The sequence below is a fragment of the Perissodus microlepis genome, chromosome 17 (genome assembly GCF_051167445.1).
Source record: "Perissodus microlepis isolate ML-2025 ecotype Zambia chromosome 17, ASM5116744v1, whole genome shotgun sequence".
NCBI lineage: Eukaryota > Metazoa > Chordata > Actinopteri > Cichliformes > Cichlidae > Perissodus > Perissodus microlepis.
Window position 1 is genome coordinate 18,938,582 of NC_140477.1, and position 8,895 is coordinate 18,947,476.

The window sequence follows — 8,895 nt, forward strand, 5'->3', positions numbered from 1 at the left end:
TAAAATTTGAACGGTGAAAATCGGCTGAAAATTGTGGAAGTAGTTAAGTGCCAAAAGTGTACGGAAGTCCCAAGAGGAACTCAATAGTGTGGATGCTTAAAGCATCCACACAATTAAAAAAATCGATTCAGGATTTTAATGAATCGATTTCACGTTATCCAAGCCAGAATCGATTTTAATCGATGAATCGATTATAAAAACCCACCCCTACTAGGTAGCTCTGAACTTCCAAAACAGAGCTACCTAGATCACTTAAATTACACAATTGAAAGTATGAAAGCATATGTGTATTGTTTGTGTATTTATACACAACCATTCATATATAGTCAAATAAAATTTAAAAAAAAGTTCATTTACCTGTTATTACCACACACCAAATCCGGTCGTTGGTACTTGCTGGCTTGTGTAGCCACTAGGTAACAGAAGTTCAACACTGCCCCTAGCACCCTGGAGCACTTCTGTTGTCTTTTGTACGTGTTTTGAGTTTTTATGTGCTTCTGAGTTTTTACGTGTTTTGGAGTTTGTACGTGTTTTGGAGTTTGTACGTGTTTTGGAGTTTTTACGTGTTTTGGAGTTTGTACATGTTTTTACGTGTTTTGGAGTTTTTAAGTGTTTTGGAGTTTGTACGTGTTTTGGAGTTTGTACGTGCTTCAGGGTTTGTACGTGCTTCAGGGTTCGTACGTGATTTGAAGTTTGTACGTGCTTTGTCTGTAGGGGCCACCGTAAATATACTTTTATTTATTCACGCCACATAAAATGTAATAAATAAATCATATAATACAAAAACCTACTAGTCACAGTTCAACTTTTAACTATTTAAATTTTCAGCTTTTTCCTTTTAAACCAATTTAAAGTGAAACAACACAAAACACTGCAAATCACAACACAATTAAATATAAATTAAAATATGAAAACAAAAAGAAGATGCACATTCTCTGTCATATGGACCTGTATGTATAAACTTTCTGAATCCTTTATCATCTGCAACTGAAAATAGTTGTGGATGATTACTATACCTTTCTAATGTGACGTTGTTGTCCCTGGCTCTCTTTCTTTCTCTCTCCCTCCTGCTCTGTTCCTGTGCTACTGAGTGCAACTACCGCCCCTCTTCCCAGCATAAAGCACAAGGCTCGCATGCTGAGTGAAGCCGAAAAAAGTGCGAGAGAGAGAGTGAGAGAAAGAAAAAAAAAAAACCCACGGCTCGCGATAAGGAGCCGGCTCGCGTCGTTCACGTCAAAGACCCGGCTCTAAGAGCCATTTTGTTCGCAACCGACCCATCACTACCGGTCAGCCCACGAAGCTTGGCACAGTCATGTATGTTGGTAAGTGTGGATAAAGCTGAGCTGGTTTACTTTGTGTAGGACATTAGTGTAAACCCTGTGCTGCTGAGGATTTTCTGTCCTGCAGAGCAGACTTTGCTGTGATTTATCTAAGGCCCATTCCCAAATCTGTGATGTCAGTGGAGGACAAACTTTTTTTTTTTAGTACGCTAAATATCACGTTTGGATTCTGTGTGTTTTGTCCATCCATCCATCCATCCGATTCCGCTTATACTTTTCAGGGTCGTGGGGGGCTCTGGAGCCTATCCCAGCTGTTTTATGGCGAGAGGCAGGGTACATGCTGGACAGGTCGCCAGTCTGTCGCAGGGCTAACACATTGGCACTCACATTCACTCCTGCATTCACACCTATGGGCAATTTATTGTTTCCAATTAACCTAACCCTACTGTTTTGTTTAATCTATTTTATTAGCAGGTTTTAAGTCTGCCTAGAAAATCTAATTACATTTCCTGTGAGGTGAACATGTTCTAGTTTAGTTTGAAAGCAGCTTTACCTGAGTACTATCGCCAAGTGTCACCCTCCAAAAACATAGCAAATAAAAGTGATTCAGTTTAGGTAGTTTGTTAACTTCAATAAGGTCCCCAAAGAGGTTATGTTGTTGTTAGCATTTCCATGCGTGCCATTCTTTCTGTCTGTACGATGGCTTAAAAAGTTTTGAATGAATTCTTCTAAAACTTTGTAGTGGTGTAGAGGGGGGTCATGTTAACAGTCCATTAAAACTGACATCTGCCAAGGTCTTCAAGGTTAACTTAATGATTATCAACTTTGTTGGTTGATAATTGACAAGAAGGCTTATAACTATGACAAGTCTGGTGTGTATTGTCAAACTATAGCAAGTGACCTCTGACCTCACTCTTACATTTCACATCTGCCTTTCTTTCAAGTTGACCCCAAAATGTGTTATTTTTACTGCACTACAAACTTCTAGGAAATTAAAATACTAGTTCCTTAAAAGTAAATACTTCCCAGAGAGTGAGCTGCTTTGGTGGGGGTTTGCACTTCTTTTTTCATATAATATCATTATTGTGAAGTCAAAGTCTTCCTAATATGCCCTGCTAGAGCTCAATAAGTGTTGCATTTCTTGCAGGAACAACAGATTTCAAGCCGGGCTACTGGGTGGGTGTGAAGTACGATGAACCACTGGGCAAACACAATGGAACGTAAGAGGGCCTTTTTCTGGTTTTGTTTTTAAATAATTCAAAGTTTCAGTGACGCTGGTCCTGATTTTTGACTCTGCCTTGTTTATTGTATCTCTGTAGTGTCGAAGGGAAGCAGTACTTTGAGTGCGAGAGCAAATACGGTGCGTTTGTGAAGCCCCTGAGTGTGACTGTGGGGGATTTCCCTGAGGAGGACTACGGTTTAGACGAGATGTAGGACTGCACAGTTTTCTGCCCCAACCTCGCACCTTTATCCGTTCACCAAGCAGAGAAGATGGCGCGTCATTTTAGTGTGGCACATTAGAATTGTTTTGCCTGTGCTTGTCATGGTTAGTTTGGTGCACCATCAGCATCTTATGCTGCTTTCATTTGAAATCGTGAATCAATGCAAATGCTTCCATTACTCATGAATGGTGTAATTGGGTAGTTTACGATAAAAAATAAATAAATAAATACACAAGAGCAACAACAATAACATCTCAACCCATAAAAACACATTTGGGTTTTGAACATTTTTAAGTTACAATACAAACAGCTGAAATTTGTGGATTCAAAAGAAAACCACTTATAAAGTATCCTAGTGGTTCTATCAAATTGAGTTCTAAGTGGCACAACTGCTGTGGAGGAGATACAGCCTTCAATCACTAGCTGTTCAAAGAGTCTTTAACAAGAAACTAAATCCCAGCTTCCTCCTAGCAGAAAGACCATGACTAGCTATTAGCTGCTACACATGATCCAATGAGAATTTCCAGCACTTCTATCTAGTTACCAAGCTACACTCTTTTGCACTCTTGAGACCTTCCAGCTGTGGACAACTGCAGTGATGTATTGTTGCTAAGGGAAATTGGTGAGAAAGAGTGCTTGTCATGGTCCGCGGCCCGGCGTCCGAGGAGCTGATGGGATGCCCATGCCCACGGGCGTGGCTGTTAACTCCACACCTGCATCCCATCCCAGGCGATCATCAGCTGGACTATTTGATCCAGCCCAGCCTGCTGCTCCACGCCAGTCCGTTAGTCGTCTCACAGCGGTAACGTACACCTGCGGGAAAGCGATTGTGAAAACTCTAATTTGTCTGAACGAGCGCTAATTCTGTCCTGTGCACTCAGATAACAGCTCGGCGTGTTTTTTTGAGCCACCTGCCTGTCCACCTGCCCGTCTGGAGTTCGGATCGCCTTCAGTACTCGTCACCTCGACTTTCCTGGAGCTCCCCGCGGACCCTCACCCCTCCCTTGGGCTCCCACGGCCCCGCTTTCACCGTAAGACTCATACTCTCCCCCACGTATGCTGCTATTTCCCCGCGCCCCAATAATTCTTTTCCTTTTTCTGTTGCAGCCTCCCACAGTCCTGTTTCGGCGTTCCTGCACGACTCATCTCCCGGTCCCTTGGTTTCTCTAGTTTCACGCGTGTTTTCCTTCTACCCTCCCGGGACACCTTCAGTTAAAATAAAGTTTATTTTCTCGTACTCCTGTGTGTGTTGGCTCTGCATGTTTAGTAAATGTCATTGTGGGGAGTCACGTGGTACGTCCGCCCAAGATGGCAGCATAAGTTGGAGGCGCGCACTCCACCCCCCCTAAACCTTGTTAAAAATAAGTTAGAGCCGGTCATTTGTCTTACTTTGGGTCTGCCCTGGCAAATTCTGTGGAAGGAGTCAGAAGAGTCATTACTTTACACGCAACGATCCGACTATGCCGCGAGGGAAAGCACACAACACTCAGGCTACTTCGCTAACTACTATGGCGGAGACACCTGATGGTGTGGATGCCAGGTGTCCTTCCCAAGATGGTGTGGCGGCCGAGCTGACTTCTATAAGATCTCTGCTTGAGCAGGTAGCACAAGACATGACGGGGGTGAAAGGTGGAATTGAGTCTCTCAGGGAAGCTGTGAATAGCCTAGGCGCGAGGGTGGACGAAACAGAGACAAGAATTTCTCGTTTGGAGGACGAAGAGGCTAAAGCTAGCTCAATAAGTAAGAACTTGAAGATACAGAACCAGCGGCTGCAGGAAAAAGTAACGGCGCTCAAGGGTTTCTCACGGCGCCAGAATATTAGAATATCGGGCATTAGAGAAGGAACCGAAGGCCGTAATCTTGAGGATTGCGTGAAGAATCTGTTGTCTGAGGCTCTGGACATTGAGATGGGAGATTACTACGAAATAGACAGAATCCATCGGGTGGGGCCAGCACCTCCGAAGCCAGCTGCGGACTCCAGACCGAGACATATCATCGTTCGCTTCCTACGGGATAAAGCCAAGATGTCCGTACTGGCGGCTGCCAGAAAAAAGAAGCAGATCATTTGGAAAGGCATGAGAGTTCGTTTTTTCCAGGATTATGCACAGGAGGTACAAGAAAAACGCCGGAAGTTTGACGAGGTGCGTCGCTTGCTGCAACAGTGCAATATTGGCTATTCCCTTCGCTTTCCGGCTGTTATGACTTTTTCAGTGGATAACCAGTATCGTCAGTTTTCCAACCCAGCAGAGGCTAAGCAATTCTGAGCGGCCTAGATTCGGCTAACATTCCGGGTGATGTAGATTAAGAGGATTTTATAAGCTAAGGCTTAGTTTACTTCTGTGGGGTTTTTTTTTTTTTTTTGGGGGGGGGGGAGACGTGAGGAGGGATGCCATTATGGGATTTTTGAGTGGCACGGACCAACGATTTCATGGTGTTTTTTTTTTCCTCTTTTTCTTTTCTTTTCAACTGTGTTTTGTTTTGTTGTTCGTTTTGATGCTATGGTGCCAACTGTCCTGTATAGACCTATTTTTTGGACCACTGGGTTGTCTCATGTAACTGGCTTTAAGATTTGTTATATGGGTAAATGGGATTTTCTTCTGGATAAATCTGTACAATAACTTGGCTCGCGTGGTGTTATGGAGTTATGTAAAATAGTGTCGTGGAATATAGCGGGTTGTCATAATGTTATTAAAAGGAAGAAAATCCTCACATACTTGAAGCAGAAAAAGACAGACATAGCCCTGATTCAGGAGACCCATCTCGATGAGGCGGAATCATTAAAGCTTAAAAGAGATTGGGTGGCGCAAGTTTATTTTAGTGCATTTTCGGCTAGAAAAAGAGGGGTGGTCATATTGATCAGAAGAAACTTGGATTTTCAGGTTTTTAAGCATTATACAGATCAGGAGGGTAGATGGGTGGTTTTGGATGCATGTTTACAGGGGCGGAAAATGACATTGGTCAACATATATGCTCCCAATTCTCCCCAGCCACAATTTTTTCATGAAGTCTGTAACATTGTGCGGACTATAGGTAATACAAATATTGTAATTGACAACCTTATACCATCTATTTTTGTTCCTAGTAATAATAATAAGTTGACCACCAGTAAAAAAGAATAATTAATGATACTTTTACTAAATTTTATCAGGAGCTTTACACCTCTAATGGATTGGTGGAGGAACAGAGGCTGTCAGATTTCTTCTCTTCTATTAAAATTCCCAGCCTGTCTGAAGATCAAAGAACTGTATTAGAAGGTAAGATTACACTAATTGAAGTTAAGCAGGCAATTGGCAGTCTTAGATTGGGCAAATCTCCAGGCAACGATGGATTTCCATCAGATTTTTATAAGGTGTTCATGGGCGAATTAGCTCCAAGACTACTGTTGGTATATCAAGATGCGTTTCAAAGAGGGAGACTACCATTTAGTATGCGATCGGCAGTGATCACATTATTACATAAAAAAGGGAAGACCCACAGTATTGTGGGAATTATCGCCCAATTTCATTAATTAATGTGGATGAAAAAATTATTTCTAAGATACTAGCTTTTAGGCTTGAGAAAGTTCTTCCTTATTTGGTGCATAGGGATCAGGTCGGTTTTGTGAAAAACAGAAGTTCTGCAGATAATCTACGTAGGTTATTGCACATATTCTGGAAGAGCAGGACTAATTTAGACCCTGTCGTCGCGTTCTCCTTAGATGCAGAGAAGGCCTTCGATAAAGTTGAGTATCCCTTTCTGTTTTATACGTTGAAGAGATTCGGTTTTGGTCCCTTTTTTAGGCAGTGGATTCAGGTGGTATACACAGATCCAATGGCTACAGTTACTACCAATGGGATAATGTCACCCTCCTTTTCGTTAAGTCGGGGTACTAGACAAGGTTCACCCTTATCACCTCTCATTTTCGCCCTGTTTTTGGAGCCTTTGGCTATTGCATTACGTGAATGTAAGCAAATCAGACGGGTGGATATGGGTCAAGAAGAACATAAAACTTTTTTGTATGCAGATGACATTTTACTGATCTCAAGTAACCCAGAACAGGCCGTTCCTGCAATTTCCTCAATTATTGATTCCTTTTCTGTAATCTCTGGCTACACCATAAATTGGTCTAAGTCGGAAGTTATGCCCATTTCTAAATTGTGTCCGCCAGTTATGAGGAGCTCATGGCATTTCAAGTGGATGCCCAAGGGTTTGACTTACTTAGGGATTAAACTGACCCCTGGTTTAGACAACATAATGCAAGTAAACATCTCCCCAGTGCTTCAAAACATTCGTCCGCTGTTGCAGAATTGGGTTAAAATAAATCTGTCCCTTTTGGGCAGAATTAATTTGGTGAAGATGATTATTGCCCCTAAACTTCAGTACTTTCTTCACATGTTACCGATAGCAGTCCCACATAATTTCCTAAAGCTTTATAATACATGTGTGGAGGGTTTTGTGTGGGCAGGCAAAAAGCCATCTTTTAATCGGTCCAAATTATATGCTGCTAAAGACAGTGGCGGGTTGGCATTGTCCAAGATGGTCTGGTATCATTATGCTTTCTCCCTCTCTCAGTTAGTTAAGATACATAATTCCTTTACGGAGAAGCCATCATGGGTTGCGATTGAGGAAAGTCTTGTGGCTCCTTCGTCTTTAGAGGCCTTCCTTACTCAGAAGGGAAGACCAGTACCGTTTAAAGATCCAGTATTGGCTTTCATGCAAGATACCTGGTTTAGAGCTCACCAATATACCAACATTAGCCCTTATCTTACCGCTAGAGCCTCTATCTGGTATAATAAGAAAATATTAATTGGTAGGAAACCGGTCTGGTGGGAGGCTTGGGCTAGGACAGGTATCAATCAGATGGGGGATTTATTTGGGCAGACTGGCATGAAATCGTTTGCAGAAATCAGACGAGAATTTAAGTGGGATCCAAGGGAAATTTGGAGGTTTTTTCAAATAAGACACTGTATTAAAACCATTTTGAATAATAATCCAGACCCTCCATCGAGTATTCAGAAGATGTTTGCAGCCCCTGGCAGTAATAGAATCAGGGCATCCAAATTCTATGGGATCTTCAGAGAGGCGCACTCTCCCAATTTGGGGGGACTGAGGCAGTGTTGGGAGAAGGATCTGGGTATCCAGATTTTAGAGGACAGTTGGAAGACGCTGGTTTCATCATGGTATGTTTGCTCACCTGAAACACAGTCTCAACTTATCCAGTACAAGTTGCTTCACAGAAATTACTGGACTCCCAGTAAATTAGTCAGGCTGAAGCTTGTGGATAATGACACCTGTTGGAAATGTCAGGAGGAAGCCGGGACTCTAGTTCATATGTTGTACACATGTCGGAAAAATGATTATTTGTGGGACAGGATCATTAATATGGTGAATGATATTTTTAAACTTAATCTTTCTAAATCTCCAGCTGTATGTGTCCTGGGCCTGTTACCTGACAATAATATCCTTTCAAAAAAACAGAGACTGTGGATGCGTCTGTGGCTTTCATAACAGGATGCAGGATAATACTGAGGCACTGGAAGTCATCCAACACCTGTTCTCTCAGGGAATGGACTGAACAAATGTCTAAGATGGCATCATATGAACAGGTTATGTACAGAATTAAGGGGAGAGAAGATATTTTTGAGCAGGTCTGGGGTCCTTTTTTGTTGTACATCGACAATGTCTCCTAGGTATTGTGATAAATGTTCTTTTGGGGGGGGGGTTCATGTGTCGTTGGTATTTTTGTTGTTGTCTTTTTTTTACTTTGAAAGTCAGTAGAGGGAAGAAATTGTCTAATGTCATCAGTGGTCAAGGTTATGTTTTGTTTTTAGGCACCCGGGTGTTTTGCCCCCATCGCTTTTGTTTTTGCTGATGTTTCCCAGGAGGCAGTATATTATTTTGTTTCTCCTGGTGTTTTTTGTTTGTTTGTTTGTTTGTCTGTTTGTATTAGTTATTGTTAGTCCTTATTTGTTGGTTGTTGTTAAGAAACAGACATAGAACTGACAGTATGATTATTCCAGTTGTATATTTGTTAATGTTTCTGTCCATCCAAAATATGAATAATAATAAAAAAAAAGTAAATGTCATTGTGTACAAAGATTATTGTATACAGCTGTTTATAGTTATCTGTAGTCTTTGCATTTCTTTTTTGGTTTAAAGACTGAGTTGCTGGTAGGAAAAAATCACCCAGCCAC

The 8,895-nt window shown here is 41.8% G+C and overlaps 1 long non-coding RNA gene across 1 annotated transcript; it reads left to right on the top strand.

Moving 5' to 3' along the window:
- Nucleotides 1-1,261: 1,261 nt before the first annotated feature.
- On the top strand, nt 1,262-3,747 carry LOC146369480 (uncharacterized). Its single transcript, XR_014797368.1, has 3 exons — nt 1,262-1,322; nt 2,428-2,500; nt 2,600-3,747. It is a non-coding gene; the product is annotated as an uncharacterized LOC146369480 (long non-coding RNA).
- The last annotated feature ends 5,148 nt before the right edge of the window (nt 3,748-8,895 follow it).